Source organism: Macaca nemestrina, chromosome 18, assembly GCF_043159975.1.
Source record: "Macaca nemestrina isolate mMacNem1 chromosome 18, mMacNem.hap1, whole genome shotgun sequence".
NCBI classification, from domain to species: Eukaryota; Metazoa; Chordata; class Mammalia; order Primates; family Cercopithecidae; genus Macaca; species Macaca nemestrina.
Window position 1 is genome coordinate 47,371,973 of NC_092142.1, and position 19,670 is coordinate 47,391,642.

General features: G+C 45.6%; 1 non-coding gene and 1 pseudogene across 1 annotated transcript; one reads left to right on the plus strand and one right to left on the minus strand.

Annotated features, from left to right (window-relative positions):
• Positions 1-5,300: 5,300 nt before the first annotated feature.
• Positions 5,301-5,404, minus strand: LOC112428554 (small nucleolar RNA U13). Its single transcript, XR_011616724.1, has one exon. It is a non-coding gene; the product is annotated as a small nucleolar RNA U13 (small nucleolar RNA).
• Positions 5,405-9,848: 4,444 nt separating this feature from the next.
• Positions 9,849-12,512, plus strand: LOC105492230 (molybdenum cofactor biosynthesis protein 1 pseudogene; annotated as a pseudogene).
• Positions 12,513-19,670: the final 7,158 nt, after the last annotated feature.

Below are 19,670 nucleotides of genomic sequence, written 5' to 3' on the forward strand. Positions count from 1 at the left end.
ACCTGGCTAGTTTTTTATTTTTTGTAGAGACAGGGTCTCACTATGTTGCCCAGGGTGGTCTTGAACTCCTGGGCTCAAGCTGTCCTCCCACCTCAGCCTCCTGAGTAGTTGAGGCTATAGGTGCACACCACCACACCGGCTAAATAATTTTTTTTTTTTTTTTTTTGGTGGATACTGGGTCTCACTCTGTCACCCACGCTGGAGCACAGTGGCACAACCACAGCTCACTGCAGCCTTGACCTCTCAGGCTTAAGCGATCCTCCTACCTCAGCCTCCTGAGTAGCTGGGACTACAGGCATGCACCACCATCCCTGGCTAAGTTATATTTTTTACATTTATTTATTTATTTAGTAGAGATGGGGTCTCGCTCTGTTGCCAGGGCTGGTTCCAAATTCCTGGGCTCAACTGATCTTCCTTTCCTGGCCTCCTAAAGTGCTAGGATGACAGCTGTGAGTCACTGTGCCCAGCTGGATTTTCCTTCTCAGCTCCTCGTTTCATGGTCACCCTTTTAGGTGGGAGTTTTCCCCACATGCTGGCCTCCTTCTCTGTTCCTACGGAAATTCCAGATCTTTGAGAACATCCTTGCTTCCTCACCACAAGTAGTTTCAGGCTTTTGTTGCTTGTCTTACTTGTGAGAATCCCACCCCACCTCATCAGGGAAGCTCTAAATTTTGCACATGGGGGTGCATGTTATGTTAGGTTTACCACCTTTGTAGGATGACCCCAGAGAGACCACTCTGTTTTATATCATTGAGAGGCCAAGAGTTTCATAAAGCCCTTTCCCATCATCCTTCAAGTAAGAGACTCTGTTTCAAAAAAAAGGGTGGTGGGCGGGAGTCTATCGCTTAGGGTTAATAAGAGAATTCAGTTAAGCCATATGGAGCACTTAGCGGAGTTTCAGGCATACTGTCGGTGACCAAAAAAAAAGAAAAAAAAACACACAAAAAACCAGTTATTATTGTGCTGCTGAAAAAGTGGGGTGGGCACAGCAGCACTACAGATGTGATAGTAACTGCCTGGGCAACCTGAGCCATCCCTAAGGGCCCAAAACAGGGAGAGGGGTGGGAAAGAACAGTGTATCCAGATCCCCAGTGATCATGGGTCACTATCAAGAGAAGCCAGCCTCTTCATTTACTGCTGGCTGTATACTCATGGCCTGCCCTGGAAAGCCACGTGGTTCACCCTGGGCCAAAGTGTTCCAGCATACTGGATGCCTTTTGATTGTAATAATTCCTATGTAACTTTAAATGTATACAATGATTCATTCATTTATTGATCAGTAACCACTTACTAATCACCTACTGTGTGCCAGCCACTAGAACCTGGGGTTATAGCAACAAATAAGACACACAGTGGCTGGGCGCAGTGGCTCACGCCTGTAATCCCAGCACTTTGGGAAGTCAAGGTAGGTGGATCAGTTGAGCCCAGGACTTTAAGACCAACCTGGGCAACATAGTGAAACCCCATCTCTACAAAAAAATACAAAAATTACCCGGGCGTGGTGGTGCACACCTGTAGTTCCAGCTACTTGGGAAGCTGAGGTGGGAAGATGCCTTGAGCCGGGGAGGTTGAGGCTGCAGTGAGCTGAGATGGTGCCACTGCACCCAGCCTGAACAACAGAGAGAGACCATCTAAAAAAAAAGTCACCACAGCATTCCCACCCTCATGGAGCTTATATTCTAAAGGGGTTTTGTCACATGATGCCTGTATCCTTAATTTCTTGTCATTTAACCTTTTGATGCCTCAGTTTCCTAACCTACGACATGGAGATAGTAATAACAGCCACCTCAGAAAGTTGTCATGAGTTTTGAATGTGTTACTATCATAAAGCACTTAGAACAGTGCAAAGCATGGAGTAGCACTGTGTAAATGCTGACTGTCATTATTCAGAGGAAGGCTGAATGAGAAACAGGTTTGGCGAAGAAGATCAAGAGTCTCCTTTGGGTGCTTGTTAATGCTGAGGTATCAGCTGAATATCCAACTTAGGATTATTGATCAGGAGTTCAGATGTGTCTGGAGATCAAGGGACAGGTCTGAGTTGGAGGTATAAATCTAAGGGTAATTGGCATATTGTTGGTATTTAAAGTCCTGAAATTAATTGAGAACAGGCTCAGGGATCACACCTGTAATCCCAGCATTTGGGAGGCCAAGATGGGAGGATTGCTTCAGGCCAGGAATTTGAGAGCAGCCTGGGCAACATAGCAAGACCCCACCTCTACAAAGAAAAACTTTAAGAAAAATCAGCCAGGCACAGTGGTGTGCATTTGTAGTCCCAGCTACCTGGGAGGCTGAAGCAAGAGAATTGCTTGAGCACAGGAGGTTTTTTGTTTTTTGTTTTGTGTGCGAGTGTTTTGTTTTTTTGTTTTGGTTTTTGTTTTTGTTTAGACAAACTCTCCCTCTTTCTCCCGGGCTGGAGTGCAGTGGCGTGATCTCGGCTCACTGAAACGTCCACCTCCCAGGTTCAAGTGATACTCCTGCCTCAGCCTCCCAAGTAGCTGGGATTACAGGCATGTACCACCACACCCGTCTAAGTGTTGTATTTTCAGTAGAGACAGGGTTTCACCATGTTAGCCAAGCTGGTCTCGAACTCCTGACCTCAGGTGATCTGCCCACCTTGGCCTCCCAAAGCCCTGGGATTACAGGCGTGAGCCACTGTGCCTGCCCGAGCCCAGGAGTTTGAGGCTGCAATGAGCTATGATTATGACGCTACACTCCAGCATGAGCAACAAAGCAAGACCTTATTTTTTTTTTAAAGCAAGTTAATTGAGATCACCAAGGGAGTGGAGACAGAGAAGAGAAACATCCCAAAGACTGAGACCTGGGGCACCCCAAAGTTTAAGACTTGGGGCTTTGAGGAGGAATAAGCAAAGGAGACTGAGAAAAGGCAGCGAGAGAGACAGGAGGAAAACCTCAAGAGTACGGGGTTCTGGAAGCTGAGTGAAGAAAAGCTTTGCAAGAAAGAGGGGAGTCAACTGTCAAATGCTCCTGAAGGCAAAGTGAGACAAGAGATGAGAGTGGTCATTCGGTGTGGCCACAGGAGGGTCACTGGTAACCTTGGAGCAGTTCTGGTGAACAGGTAGAGGCAAACGCTGTGCTGGAGAATATTTAAGAGAGAATGGGAGGACTTGATGAGCATAGTATAGACATCTCTTTTGAGATGTAAAGGAAAACAAAGAAATGAGAGGTAGAAAGGAATATGAGGTCAAGGAAGTTTTCTTATTTATTTTCACTTCTGTAAGATGGGCTTTATTTCACAATATTTGTAGTGATATGCACATGTATTTGAAGTGTTCCTTTATGGGACATTTAAACAAGGTAGTTTTATCATGGAAAAGTATAGAGCTCTAGTAGAAAATGTCATGTTCTAGGTCACACCATTGCATGAGTTTGGAAGCCATTTTAAATATATTGAGTGAAGTAGGGAAATTAATTCAAGGGCCCAAAAAGTTAGGCCATTGGTGTTTAATAGTTGATGTTACAGAATCATTGCAGAGCCTTGTACCTGAACATACACCTTAGTTTGATGTGACATATACTACAGTATGGAGGGCAGTGGCATAATCTCAGCTCACTGCAACCTCCACCTCCTGGGTTCAAGGGATTCTCATGCCTCAGCCTCCTGAGTAGCTAGGATTACAGGCATAAGCCACCATGCTCGGCTAATTTTTGTATTTTTAGTAGAGACAGGACTCTACTTTTGTATTTTTAGTAGAGACAAGGTTTCACCCTGTTTGCCAGGCTGGTCTCAAACTCCTGACTTCAAGTGATCCATCTGCCTTGGCCTTCCAAAGTGCTGGGATCACAGGTGTGAGCCACCGTGCCTGGCAGTGATAGGCCCTTTTATTAACACCATTTTTCAGTTGAGGAAACGGAGGCTGAGATGTGTTAAGTAACTTGTCCAAGATCACACAGCTAAGTAGCAGATTGTAAAGGACTTAGTCCATCCCGAGGCTGTCACTGACTGGTGAAGCCAAACTATTTCTCGTGATCTGAGTGGACAGAAAGGGAGGAAAGTGTGCTGGGGAGGGTCTGTTCCCACATTCGCATCTCAACATCAGGAACCCAGTGATAATTCTAGCCCCAGTGATGGAAGATGCTGCTGCTCTACAACTGCAGTCTCCAGGTTCCATTTGCTTTTCTGTACTGACCAAATTGGCATTTCATTTTGAGTAGGCACTGGGGATTACCCCTTTCTTTTTCAGAGTTCTTGAACTTCTTAGACTCCCAGGGTTGGGTAATCACTTTGGGTTAGTAGTTTAGAGGACACTGGAAACTTAGTTGGATTTGCATCCAGTCAGGTGTGTGTGCCTTGGGTAACACCATTACCAGGTAGCTCAAATGCTCTCTAGCTCATTCCATCCCTTCCTTCCTAAAAATCTGCCCACTGCACTGCAAGGTTAGCCACTGCCAGGAATGCTCACTGGGCAATTATCATGTTTACCATTTTTACACATTTCAACCTCGTTTGCAACTGGCCACTAAGCAGCCATTGTGGTTTAAACAACAATCCTCTTTGGACACAGACATAGGAATCAAAGCCTTTCACACCAAATGCTGGGAAAGTCTGTGATTTTGTTAACTAAGAATGCACTGTTTTCTGTTCTCCATGTCTATGATTTTCACATTCCTGAGCACTGGCCAAGGGGGTTGTCCAAAATCATGTCAAACAGCGGGACCATTGTTTACCTTTTTCTCCTTGGCAGTTTCAGCACTGACTCGCTCTTTTTGTTTTGCTTTGTTTAGAACAAGTAACAGGCAGTAAAGGAGCAAAATAGCAGGTCCCAATAGCGGTGACAAAATAATATCTTTTTCAGAGTTGAAAACAAGTGTTCAAACAGAACTTTTACATGAATAGTCGTAGCAGCACTATTCACAGTGGCCAAAAGGTGAAAACAACTCAAATGTCCATTAACACATAAGCAGATAAATTGTGGTATATACACACAATGGGATATTATCCTGTCATAAAAAGAAATGATGTACTGATACAGGCTACAAAATTTGTGAACCTTGAAAACATTATGCTAAGTGAAAAAAAAAAAAAATGGGCCAGACACAAAAGGCCAATATAGTATGATTCTATGTAAAATATCCAGACTAGGCAAATCCATAGAGACAGAAAGCAGATGAATGGTTGCCAGAGCTTAGGGAAGGTGGAATGGGGAGTGACTGCTTAATGTGTACGGGGTTTCCTTCTGAGGTAGTGAAAATGTTCTAGAACTAGATGGTAGTAATGGTTGCACAATATTATAAATGTACTGTCACTGATGGTAAATTTTGTTATGTGTATTTTCTGTGTGTGTCAGACTGGTAATGTGTTGATGTTGTAACAAGGCTTGAGGGAGTCACATCTCACACATGCACGTGAAAACCCAACGATCATGCTTATAAACTCCAAAAGGATCATGTTATATGGATCTTATCACACTTAAAAAACTTTCCGAGTAAAAAAGAGAAAAAAAATGTTTTCAGAGATCTTTGGGCATTAACTCAAATTAATAGTTACCTGAAATTCCCAAAACAGAAAATTAACCAATGAAGACATTGGTTACATAGGAGTATGTATTTGTCAGAACTCCTTGAATTGTACTTAAGATCTGTCTTTCACTCTATGTATATTTTTACCTCACTAAAAATTTGGCCAATCAAAAGTAACAGAAAATGCAACTATACTACGTGCAAAAATAATCTATGAAGAGGTGATATTATGTTACCTACAATATTGAATTATATAGCTTCTGGGAATCCAGGTAGTCATAGACAATGCTTTGTGGAGCTCTGGGAAGCCTATCGTAAAGTTATTTAAATTACCACTGAATTCTAGAAGGAATTGCAACGTGGAGTTGCAATCAGGGTAGACGTTCAGTGTCCCAGAGGTCATGGCATGTTCCTGTTGCAGCTGCACCCAGATGTTCACAGTGGTGGAGACCTTGCTTCCCAGTAACACCAAGTCTGAATGTAATTTCACTTAATGTTCTTTGGCTATAGAGCAGTCAATAATGAGAAGTATCCACTGCAAATAAAATTATTTACAGTTGTCACATGGGGCTAGCTCATCCATCACTATATCACTACTTCACCAGTGCATAATATGTAAAATCACATTGTATCTGACAAATGAATCAACAAAAGATTTTCTCCTATTTACATTAGAAGCATCCAGTAAAACCATTCCCAAACAAAAATTTAACATTTAACCAATATTTAACAACTTCACCAAATATGTATTTACTGAAATCTCGACACATAGAATTACAGTATCATAACTCTATTCTGTAAGCCCAGTTTCACATGAATTAGATTCCACAGTTCTTAAAAATCTCACTGAAATTAGAGGGTGATTGTGAAATCTTTTAGTTCCAAAGAAACTTCGTCTAGTTTTAGTCTTTGTTTGTTCCTTGCTGATACCAGATAGAAATAGGGTTATATGAATACCTTTTAAAATAGCATAAGTCGGCCAGGCACGGTGGCTCACACCTGTAATCCTAGCACTTTGGGAGGCCAAGGCAGGTGGATCACCTGAGGTCACAAGTTTGAGACCAGACTGGTCAACATAGTGAAACCCGTCTCTACTAAAAACACAAAAAGTTGCCAGGCGTGATGGCGCACGCCTGTAATCCCAGCTACTCAGGAGGCTGAGGCAGAAGAATGGCTTGATCTGAGAGGTGGAGGTTGCAGTAAGCCGAGATCATGCCACTGTACTCCAGCCTGGGTGACAGAGCAAGACTCTGCCTCAATAAATAAATAAATAACATGACATAAAAATAAAATGGCCTAAGTCTAACAGTCCCCCAAAAAAGGAAAAAAAATAGGGGCTGGGAGGGCTGGCTCATGTGTAATCCCAGCACTTTGGAAGGTTGAGGGGGCAAAGGTCACTTGAGCCTGGGAGTTTGATACCAGCCTGGCCAAGACACCATTTCTACAAAAAGTACAAAAATTAGCCAGGTGTGGTGGTGTGTGCCTGTGGTCCCAACTACTTGGGAGGCTGATGTGAAAGAATCACTTGAGCCTAGGAGGTCCAGGCTGCAGTGAGCTGTGACCACGCCACTGCACTCCAGCCTGGGTGACAGAGTGAGACCCTGTCTCAAAAAATAAATAAATAAAAATACATAAAATAAATAAAATTACAAACTCTAGGTAAAACAAAAGCTGATAATGAAACTTAAAAGCATTTCTGAGCTCTGCAGTGAACAATGTTTATATTGTCATAATATAAATCCTGTTTATTAAATTTTAATTTTAATAATCTATAGTTAGGCTGGGCGCAGTGGCTCACACCTGTAATCCCAGCACTTTGGGAGGCCGAGGCAGGCGGATCACCTGAAGACAGGATTTCAAGACCAGCCTGGCCAACATGGTGAAACCCCGTCTCTACTAAAAATACAAAAATTAGCCAAGCATGGGGGCATGTGCTTGTAATCCCAGTTACTTGGGAGGCTGAGGCAGGAGAATCGCTTGAATTTGGAGGTTTAGTGAGCCAATATCATGCCACCACACTCTAGCCTGGGTGACAGAGTGAGACCCTGTCTCAAAAAAAAAAAGAGAAAGAAAAAAATCTATAGTTAGACAACATATAGATGTAATTTTGATTATAGGACAGAAAATAAGTGCTATTCACTTTGTCAATCTAAAATTAAATTTCAAATTACAGAAGTTGAAAAGTAAAAGGGAGAAGAACTCAAAGTGCGCGACAGGCTGATATTCCCGTCTCACGAAACAGGAACCAAGAGACACTACATAATTAATAGAATTAGAAGTAAAACTGTTAGCACATGACCAAAGTTACTGGAGCAGACACACTACGTAACCAATATTTATTCCCCTTTACTTCCTTGTAACAGGACCCTAGTTTTGTTCAGGGCATCAATATGGTGTAATGATGATATGTAATGGATCATTCAGAAACCAGTGAATCTTAACCCTGGCCGCACATTGCAACCACCCAGAAGAGATTATAATTTAATTGGTCTAGGGCAAGTTTTCTCAAACTTGACACTACTGACATTTTGAACAGAATAATTCTGTGTTGTCGGGGGCCGTTCTGTGTGTTGTAGGGTGTTTTACACCACCCTGGCCTCTATCCACTTAGTGGTGGGAGCACCTCGCCCCAGTTACAAGAATCAAGACTGTACACAGGCATTGCCAACTTGCCCTTGGTTGAGAACCACTGAACCTAGGATAAGACCATGTTCAGAGATGTACACTTAAAATATCCCTAGGAGATTCTAATATGTAACCAGGGTTGAGAACTATTGATATAAGCCAATTAGTCAATCCAGTTTCCTGTAGGTTTTTTCAGGTTCCCTTGCATCTATGTGTGGTCATATGACTTAGTTCTGGCCAGTGAGATTTAAGTGGAAGTTTGCTTTGCTAGAGGGTTTGTGAGAGGAAGTCTAAGAAAGCTTGTACTTTATTGATGAAAGGTGACAGACACAGCTTCTGTTTCTTGCCTATTCTCTTTTTCCTGTTTGTATGAAGCTGTGAATGTTTGGAGTTGTGGCCATCATCTTGTAATCAAATGAAGACAAGCATGAATATAAAAACTAGCCTGTTAAGGATGGCAGAGAGGAAAGACAGAAAAGGCATAAAATAAAAATTTTATTTAAATTTTTATTTTATTTTAAACTGAGTCCCTGCTGGCAGTTTTTGGCAGCTGAACCAACAATAAGCAGGACTTGTTAAGTGAGTACAAATTTCTTTGTGTTTAAGCTGCCGTAGGCAGTTTTTTGTCATCTGAGTGAAAATCAATCACAATTACTACAGTTACAAATGTTAATAAAAGGAAGAAGTAAAAACAGATACTCAACTGGTAGGATGGAAATGGGAAGGAGAGAGAATACTGTAAACAAGCTAAATCTTCATCTCTCATAACAGGAAGTATAAAGGGATAAATAAAAACAGTTGCATATACATATATCCAAAAGAATTGAAAACACAAGTGCACACAAACACTTATATATGAACGCTCACAGCAGCGTTATTCATAACAGCCCAAGGTGGAAACAGTCTAAATGTCCATCAACTGACGAATGGATAAGCAAAATGTAGTCTATACATAAAATGTAGTCTATACATACATTACTTTATGACTAGCCATCATAAAGTAATGGGGCACTGACACACCCTACGACATGGATGAACCCTGAAATCACTACACTAAGTGACAGAAGCCAATCATACAAGGTCACATATTGTGTGATTCCATCTATATGAAACATCCAGAAAAGGTAAATCTATAGAAACATAAAGTAGATGGGCCTGGCGCGGTGGCTCACGCCTGTAATTTCAGCACTTTGGGATACCGAGGCAGGCAGAGCATTTGAGGTCAGGAGTTCGAGACCAGACTGGCCAACATGGGGAACCACCACCTCTACTCAAAATAAAAAACAGTAACCGGGCGTGGTGGTGCATGCCTGTAATCCCAGCTACTCAGGAGGCTGAGGTAGGAGAATCGCTTTTGCTCGGCCAGTGTGCTCCCGAAGCCGGCTGCGGGCCGAGAGCACCTCCCCCCAGTTACAAGAATCAAGACTGTACACAGGCATTGCCAACTTGCCCTTGGTTGAGAACCACTGAACCTAGGATAAGACCATGTTCAGAGATGTACACTTAAAATATCCCTAGGAGATTCTAATATGTAACCAGGGTTGAGAACTATTGATATAAGCCAATTAGTCAATCCAGTTTCCTGTAGGTTTTTTCAGGTTCCCTTGCATCTATGTGTGGTCATATGACTTAGTTCTGGCCAGTGAGATTTAAGTGGAAGTTTGCTTTGCTAGAGGGTTTGTGAGAGGAAGTCTAAGAAAGCTTGTACTTTATTGATGAAAGGTGACAGACACAGCTTGTCCTGGATGTCCCGGATGCTGAGGCGGCTCCTGAGGTCCAACGCCCCGAGCTGCAGCTCAGGGTTTCCGGTGATGCCGCCCCGCCCCGGCGAGTCCGCGCAAGCTGCCTGAGAGGAGGTGTCCAGGCGGAGGCAGTTCCTGCGGGAGCACAAGGCCCCCTTTTCCGCCTTCCTCACAGACAGCTTCGGCTGGCAGCACAGCTACCTGCGGATCTCCCTCATGGAGAAGAGCAGCCTCATGTGTCAGTACTGCATGCCCGAGGAGGGGTCCCGCTGACCCCCAAGGTCAACCTGCTGACCACAGAGGAGACCCTGACCCTTGCCTGGCTCTTTGTGAAGGAAGGCGTGGAAAAAGTTCCGGCTCATGGGCGGAGAGCCGCTCATTCAGCCGGACATGGTGGACATTGTGGCCCCGCTCCAGCGGCTGGAAGGGCTGAAGACCATCGGTGTCACCACCAATGGCATCAACCTGGCCCGGCTGCTGCCCCAGCTTCACAAGGCTGGTCTTAGCGCCATCAACATCAGCCTGGACACACTGGTGCCTGCCAAGTTTGAGTTCATCGTCCGCAGGAAAGGCTTCCACAAGGTCATGGAGGGCATCCACAAGGCCACGGGCTGTACAACCCTGTGAAGGTGAACTGTGTGGTGATGCCAGGCCTTAACCAGGATGAACTCCTGGACTTTGTGGCCTTGACCGAGGGCCTCCCCCTGGATGTGCGCTTCATAGAGTACATGCCCTTTGATGGTAACTAGTGGAACTTCAAGAAGATGGTCAGCTATAAGAAGATGCTAGAAACTGTCTGGCAGCAATGGCCAGAGCTGGAGAAGCTGCCAGAGGAGGAATCCAGGACAGCCAAGGTCTTTAAAAATCCCTGGATTCCAAGGCCAGATCAGCTTCATCATGTCCATGTCTGAACATTTCTGTGGGACCTGCAACCGCCTGTGAATCACAGCTGATGGGAACCTCAAGGTCTGCCTCTTTTGGAAACTCTGAGGTATCTCTACGGGATCACTGCAAGCTGGGGCCTCCAAGCAGGAGCTGCTGAGAATCATCCGGGCTGCCGTGGGCAGGAAGAAGCGGCAGCATGCAGGCATGTTCAGTATTTCCCAGATGAATAACCGGTGACCCATCAAGTCATTTTTGATGTTCCACGATTCCCCACCAGCTAATCCAAGCATTTCCTCCTGGGACCCCCTCCATGGTCAGGGTCTAAGATCCAGAATGAGTTTCTCTAGCCAGATGGCCACTTTATGGAAAGGATACAGGGTTCCCCAGACCCCTCTTCTAGCCCAGCAGCAGCTAGGGTGTGGCTCTTTTCAGAGACACTACACTTCCCATGCAGACTCAGATGCCAACTCAAAGTGCCTTAGCCCAGGTTCCTGGGCTCCTGCTGCCCCCTCAGGACCCCAGTTAACCTCAGAACAACTAACGCATGTGGACTTGGAAGGACGGGAAGCTATGGTAGATGTGAGCAGGAAGAGCGGGTGGCTGTGGCCTCAGCCATGGTCCTCCTGGGGCCTGTAGCCTTCAAGCTTGTCCAGCAGAACCAGCTCTAGAAAGGAGATGCCCTGGTGGTGGCCCAGCTGGCTGGAGTCCAGGCAGCCACGCTGACCAGCCAGCTGATCCCTCTGTGCCACCATGTGGTCCTGAGCCACGTTCCAGGTGCAGCTGGAGCTGGACAGCACGTGCCATGCCATGGAGATCTGGGCATCTTGCCAGACTCGGGGCCCCCACCAGAGTGGAAACGGAGGCCCTGACCTCTGGTGCAGTGGTCGCCCTCACTCTGTATGACATGTGCAAGGCTATCAGCAGGGACATCATATTGGAGGAGATCAAGCTCATTAGCAAGACCGGCGGCCAGCAGGGGGACTTCCATCGGGCTTAGTTCCTGCCCTTCTCACCCATGGCCCAGCCAGGTCTGGAGATGGGATGCAATTTAAGCTGAGGGAAAAATATCAGTTTCCTTTAATCACAGTCACTGTTTACCTTAAGCACTAAACCTGAAGTCAGCCTGCTCTACTACTAGGCCTGCTGCTAGATGATCTTTAATGACTGATGGGGCTTCCTTTCTATAGGGAGGATACCAGCAGGCCCTTAAGCCTTCTAGGACACTAAGGTCATGGGAGCTGGACTGCAACAAGCAATGCTAGATAACTGAGAAATCATGTTCTTTCTGGACTATTTCAGACAACCAGTCTCAGACAGTCCAGCCCAGAAATTTTCCTTCTCATTTTGGGTTTTCTCTTCTACTTTCCTGGGGAGAGATTAAGGGCTCATTAAGCAGAGGAACCCACTTTGAGGACAGCAAAGCACAAGCTTGCCTGAAGAATGCATCTCCCCAGCAGCTCTGCCTCCCTAAGTCTGTAAAGCCACAGCCCTGCCCTGCCCTGACTTCATCTCTCCCTCTGCCCAAGTCTATGTCCCATCAAACTTGCAGCCTTTCAGCTTAACAGTTGCCTGGTCCTGTTGGCTCCCTTTCCTCAGGCCCCCTCCTCTGAAACAGGATGTGCACACGTGGGCCACAGCCCTAAGGACTCCTGGCGGACCACATAGCCCACACCTGGCCGTGCTCACGGCTGTTCCACCCACCTCTCTTTATTCTGGAGCATATCAGGGAAAGAAGAGTTGACGACAGATTGCCTTCACCCTCGGTGCACAGATAAAGCTACGATGCCAACTTTGCAAATGCAATAAATAAATAAATAAAGTAGATGACTAGTTGCCTAGGGTTGGGGGAGGGGCAATGGGGAATGATTGCCTAATGGATATGGGGTTTCCTTTTGGCATGGTGAAAACATCCTAAAATCAGATAGTGGTGATAGTTGCACAACTTTATGAATATACAAAACCCCACTGAATTGCACTCTTTAAAATGATGAATTTAATGGTATGTGAATTATACCTCATTAACTAAAAATTAAAAAAAAAAAAAACACCTACAGAAACAGCTCTATAAGCTGAGTATTAGAAGTATGGAAGGATCCACCAAAAGGCAAAGTTGAAAGACACTCCTTCTTAGGAGCAGGAAGAGGGCTTGGGAGGGCAATTGCTTTTCATTATTAGTCCTTCTGGATCCTTTGATATATATATATAATTTTAAATGTGTCTGTATTACTTTGGTAAAAATTTTAAAGAAAATTTAAAGGAAAAAAGTGATAAAAGAATCTTTCTTTCTTTGTAGCCTTGGATAAGCTAGCAACTGGTGTAAGCAATAAATTTTCTCTCTTATTTCCAGGCAAGCTGCCAAATTAAATCCCTTTCTTTTCCTGCTGATGTCTGCCAACATGGTGTCAGAGACTGAAAACTAGCTTCTAAGTAAATAGGAAAAAAGAAAAATAAAAAGCACATTCTTAACTAAAGTCACACATTTATAATTCTTCAAGCTCATGACTAACACAATGTTTTTCATAACCCTGGAAAAGTGAGAAGCATGTCATAACTCACAAATAACCTCTGAAACCATTTAAGAGCTTTTCAGCAAGAGAAAGGAGAGTGTTAAACAGCAATAACCTGTCACTTCAATCCAGATCTAAATTCCAAACCAGTAGGACAAATGTACACAGCCACGTGTACATGAACTCTGCAGATATCAAAATAGAAGTTTATGCTTTCAACTGAGCAATCCATTTTCCTGGAGAGAACACTTTCTTCCTGCAAGTGAGTATGAAAGGCCTCAAATCCAAGATTTCTGAGCAACTGCTCCTGAAGAATCCAGTTTCAACTCCTACAAAATGCAACTGCAACTTAGAAACAAAATGCAGACATATTTTCTTTTTTCTTTCTTTCTTTTTTTTTTTTTTTTTTTTTTTGAGACAGAGTCTTGCTCTGTCGCCCAGGCTGCTGGAGTGCAATGACATGATCTCGGCTCACTGCAACCTCTACCTCCCAGGTTCAAGTGATTCTTCTGCCTCAGCCTCCCAAGTAGCTGGGGTTACAGGCACCCGCCACCACACCCAGATAATTTCTGTATTTTTAGTAGTGATGGGGTTTCACCATGTTGGTCAGGCTGGTCTCAAACTCCTGACCTCGTGATCCACCCGCCTTGGCCTCCCAAAGTGCTGGGATTACAAGCATGAGCCACCGCACCCGGCCCTTTCTCTATTTTCTTTTCTTTCTCTATTTTCTTTTCTTTCTCTCTTTCTTTCTTTCTCTCCTCTCTGTCTTCTTCTTCCTTTTTTTTTTTTTGACAGGATCTCACTCTGTCACCCAGGCTGGAGTGCAGTGGTGCGACCTCGGCTCACTTTAACCTCTGCCTCCCAGGCTCCAGCGATCCTTCCAGGTAGCTGGGACTACAGGTGTGTGCCACAACACCCGGCTGATTTATTTATTTATATATATGTATATTTTCTGTAGAGGCGGGGATTTTCTCATGTTGCTCAGGATAGCCTCGAACTCCTGAGTTCAAGCAATCCACCCACCCCGACCTCCCCAAGTGTTGGGGTTACAGGCGTGAGCCACTGCACCCGGTCTCGCACACATTTTCATTAGGTGCCCTCTGATGTCAGCAGCTGGTTGAAGGTTTAATGGTGTAGAGCGCGCGCAGAGTGGGGTGGGAACTTGTGTGTCTCACCCCTGCCCCACCCCGCTTGGGTTTCCCTGCAGTTTCCACCAGAGTCATAAGCAGAACCTAAAACAAATGGGTTTAGAAGTAACTTTAGCCTCTTTGGCTACTTCTGGTGCTCACCGAATCCAGAAAAATGTTCTTTTTTAACGTCCTGTTATTTTGCACAAACGATTTCCTGCTTAAGAGTGAGGAGCAAAACCTCTGGCTTTTAACTCTGCCAAAGACCTACTTGAAGTCAATCTGCACTTTTTTAAATTTTTAGGCGCAGCAAAGTCTTATCTCATTCTATCTGCATTTTATAACAATCCCACATTTTGACTTTACTTTCCTCAAGCATTCTAACCCTTCCGTGCCCTCGCTGCCAGCCACCCACTCAAGGGAACTTCACACACTCAAGAGCGACAGGGGCTGGACAGAAGAACCTGGCAGCTGTCCAAAGCCTTCAGTGCCTAATTTCCCACCAAGAGCAAGAAGGACAAGGCTTCTTCCCTGCGGCCTCCTCTTGCCAATCCTCACTGGATTCTTAGTTCCTGCCTCAGTGTTATTTTCTCCAAGCAACACAGCAAGTGAGGCCCGATGGGTCTGGAAGGCTTACACGGCCCAAAGGGGCAATGACGGTGGGCTTCAGAGCTGTGGTTGAGAGTCCGGAGGATTTCAGCCTGGATTTCACATACCATCCTCATCATGAGGAAGGAAGCAGCTCCCATATGGGTGCTGGGAGGTGGGCTGGCTGCCGAAAGCACCAGGTTCACCTCCTGAGGGTTCACATTCGTGAAAAAGTTTCTCCTTCCCACTAACTGGATCCTATTTGGCCTGGTTTGAGTCATGTGTTCATCCCTGGGCCAATCACTGTTGCCTGATGGAAGGATTCTGATAGGCCACATCCAAGTCACATGATCATGTTGAGTCATGTGCTCATCTCTGGACCAATCACTGTGACCTGGTGGGCAGATTCTAATAAGCCAGGCCCAAGTCACATGATCACCTGCCTGATTGTGGGGGCAGGAAGTCAGGATTGTAGTTACCAAAAGAAGGGGAGTGAGTCTCCAAGAAACAGGAACTGTGCTTTCTCTATGTATATCTACTCAAAAACAGCAACAGCAAACAAAAAATTAGAAGGAAGGTTGAAGACAAACACTAGGAGCATAAAAGTCTCTCCTACTGTCTAGACAGATGCGTCCTTAGGATCGACCTCTACATACCATTTTGTAACTTGCTATTTTTACTTATTTGTTGAGGACTTAGTATATGCAGTGCTCTAATAAAGTTCAGCACAGAGGATGCACAGAAAGACTGGGAAAAAAGGTAAGTGCAGCTAGGTGTGGTAGTTCACACCTATAATCCCAGCACTTTGGGAGGGTGAGGCAGGAGGATCGCTTGAGGCCATGAGTTCAAGGCCGGCCTGGGCAACATAAGAAGATGCCTGTCTCTAAAACACTAAAATAAAATAAACTAGCCAGTGTGGTGGCACATGACTATAGTTCCAGTTACTCAGGAAGGTGAGGCGGGAGGATCACTTGAGCCCAGGAGTTCCATGCTGCAGTGAGCTATGATCATGACAGAGCGAGACTGTGAGTCTTTAAAAAAAAAAAAACTAAACACATTTTTTAAGCTTTTAATATAAATGACCAAACTGGACCCAGAGGGATTTCATCTTTGTATACCTACTCACTGTGCCTAGACTTCCCTACCCACCGGCCTCAGTTAGCACAGCCATGGAACCATCATCCCACAGAAGACAACGCTCAGAAATCTCTTTCTGGGAAGGCCTTTTCAGGAGGCCTCAACCTCCAATTCGAGTCTCTGAGGCTTAAAAATTGAAAAGGCTGGAAAATGTCCATCTTAGACCCTTTCACCCCCTTATTGGAGTCCCTGTGCCCCCTCTGATGTCCTTCTCTCCTGTTCCCCTTCAGGTGTTGGCCAGAGATAACTTAAAGCAAGAACTGTTCAGGACCATTTAAGGTTTTTAATATCAGAGCTTGGGAAGACTTACTGGTGGAATTTCAGGCATCAGGACCCACAGTGGAGGAAATCCTGTAATTTGATGTCAGGCTGACTTGGGTTTCATCTCCAGCCTTACCACTTATTAAGTATGTAGCTTTGGGCAAAATACTGAACAGATCCTCCAGTTATTTTGAAGATAAACTTGAAAGTACTACTATATTTTAAATACCCATCAAACGATCTGGTTTAAAGTCAGCACCCGGTAAATGTATTGTTGCACTGTGACTTGCTTTGCTGTTTGACCTTTGCCAAATCCCCGTGTCTCTGGACAATGAGGGTTGAATGAGATGTTCCGCCTGTTCTGAGAGCCTGGGATTTCTGAGTGCAGGATGTGTTGGAAGTCCAGAGAGGCATGGTGTGTGTGCATGCATGCACCTGTATGCCTGTGTTTTGTGTGGGAGCATGAATATATGTGTGTCCCTTGGCACTAGGTGAAGATGTTACCCTTGGAACCCCAAACCCCATGGAGGCAGAGAGCTTTCCAGCTTCCTGCCACCATGTCAGGGTGGCAACCACTTGAAAGTTTTGGAAAACCTGAGAGGGTGGCAGGGAGATGGATCTGTAGGCGACCAAAGTTGGGTTGCTAGGGAGTCACCTCCACTCCTTCCCCCAGGATGCTTGAAACAAATAAGGGGGCTAAGTGGGTTTGGCCTGGCTCCTCCGCAACTCTGTATCTGTGCACTGCAGGCTCAGCTCCTCCTGCAGTGTGCTGGCTCGTGGCCAGGCCTCATTTTCAATGTTCACAGCTAAATTGGATCCAGATGTTGCTGAGGAATCTGATGTTAAACAAATGCATTCCCTGGGCAGCCGTCATTTCTACTGCAGAAGGGCAGGAAGCCTCAGACCCCTGAGCCTGGGCAAAGGTGTTGGAGGGGCCCGAGGCTGATGGGATCTCCGGTTGTTTCTTCTGTGGGGCGGTAGGGTGTTCCCTAGCTGGCCTAACTTATGGCCAGATTATCATGTTCATGAAATATCTGGTCAAATGATGGGCTGGGCCTCTTTCAAAGGTACATGAATCCCACCTCTCCATCTTGGGAGCTGCCTCCAGACCAGCTTGATTTCTTGTGTGCTTTCCTTAACTTGAGCTTGTCCTTTCATCAGGCGTGGAAGGGTCCGGCTGCATGGAGCCAGTGGTGGGACATGTCAAGGGAGTCCAGGAGCTGAGCATGGATGCTCTATCGCCCTCCTATGTTTGGAAATCTACTGAATGTCACAGACAGTCTTCCTTCTCTTCCTTCCAGGGGTACTGTGCACCAGGCATTCAAAGACAGCACTTGGGAGATCTTCATAGCAGCCCTCAAAGTAGGTTTTAGCCTCTGCTCAGAGTAACTGTAAATAACTCCATGGAGGTTACAACAGCAGAGGCTGGTGGAGCCACAATTGAAGTTGAGGTCTGACTGACATTGAGGGAGTGTTTTCTCCCTCTTCCATGGTGTATTCATCAAGCACTGGTCCTGACACCAGGGGACACAGATGAACCAGAAACCCTGCCCTGGGGAAGCTGGTGGGGCAGCGAGGAGTCAATAACAACTGAGACGGAGTCGAGCGAAGGGTGGGCTGAAGCAGGGCTGGAAATGACTTCCGTGGAGTGCAGGGGAGGGAGAGACACAGCCGCAGAGGGGTGCTGACTGAGTCAGGGAGAGGCTGTTACGGAGGAGGACAACCCTCGGGGATGGTGGCTCTCTAAAGGAGCAGGATATGGCAACTAAATGCAATGCGGGATCCCAGGTTGACTCTTGGATTAAAAATAATAATAATTTTTTTAAAAGCTACAGGTTGGGTGCAGTGGCTCACGCCTGTAACCCCAGCACTTTGGGAGGCTGAGACTGGTAGATTGCCTGAGCTCAGGGGTTTGAGACCAGACTGGGCAACATGATGAAACCCCGGCTCTACCCACAGTCCAAAAACTTAGCTGGGTGTGGTGGCGCACATCTGTGGTCCCAGCTACTTAGGAGGCTGAGGGAAAGGATCGCTTGAGCTCAGTAGGTGGAGGTTGCAGTGAGCTGAGATCACACCATAGCACTCCAGTCTGGGCAACAAGAGTGAGACTGTCTCAAAAAAAAGAAAAAAAAGTTACGAAAGGCCTTACTAAGGTGATTGATAAAATTTAAATATGTAGTCTATTTTAGATAATAATAGAGTGTCAATATAAAATCTCCTTAATTATATTTAAATTGTGGTTAAAATTACAAAATTAAAATACAAAAATACTAAAATTACAAAAAGTATCCGAGCATGGTGGTACATATCTGTAGTCCCAGCTACTTGGGAGGCCGAGGCATGAGAATGCTTGAACCCGGGAAGCGAGGGTTGCAGTGAGCCAAGATTGTACCACTGCACTGCAGCCTGGGGAACAGAGTGAGACTCTGTCTCAAGACAACAACAAAAAGAGCCTATGCATTGACATATAGCCAAGTGGTAACATATCAACAACTGATGAACTTAGATGAAAGATATAAGGGTATCTTATACAGATACGGAAAAGAAAAGAAAAAAGAAATAGGAGCAGAAAAAGACGTCAGTAAAGGAGAAGTGGGAGAGGGCAGAAGGGCAGGGTCCTGGCAGCCCAGAGAGGGTGGGTGAGTCCAGGAACTCAGCACAGGCTGTGGAAGGCAGGGGTGGAGAGATAGGGTGCAGAACAGTGGGAAGGCCGCTGCCAGCCTTGGAGTGCAGGAAAGCACAGGGAAGGTAGGAGGAGGAGGGAACCATTGTTTAAAGATTTCTCCAGTAATGTGATGGAGGCTAGGGGGCACAGTAGGGGTGAGCAAAGGCCTCCTTAGGATGGGAGCATCCTGAGCCCTTTTCTAGGAAGAACAGAAAGGGCTGACAGAGAGAGAGAGTTGATAAAGAATTAGGGACACTGGGTGCGGTGGCTCACGCCTGTAATCCCAGCACTTTGGGAGGCCAAAGCAGGTGGATCATGAGGTCAGGAGTTCAAAACCAGCCTGGCCAACACGGTGAAACCCTGTCTCTACTAAAAATACAAAAATTAGCCAAGCGTGGTGGCACATGCCTGTAACCCCAGCTACTTGAGAGGCTGAAGCAGGAGAATCGCTTGAACCCGGGAGGTGGAGGTTGCAGAGAGCTGAGATTGCACGACGGCACTCCAGCCTGCAGATGGAGAGCAAGACTCCATCTCAAAAAAAAAAAAAAAAAAAAAATTGAGAGAGCCCGTGTTTTATTTCCCTATTTTCTTAGCTCTTGACCCAGTGTGGCATCATCTGCCTGGCTTTCTCCTTCATGGCAATGTGAGCTCTGTG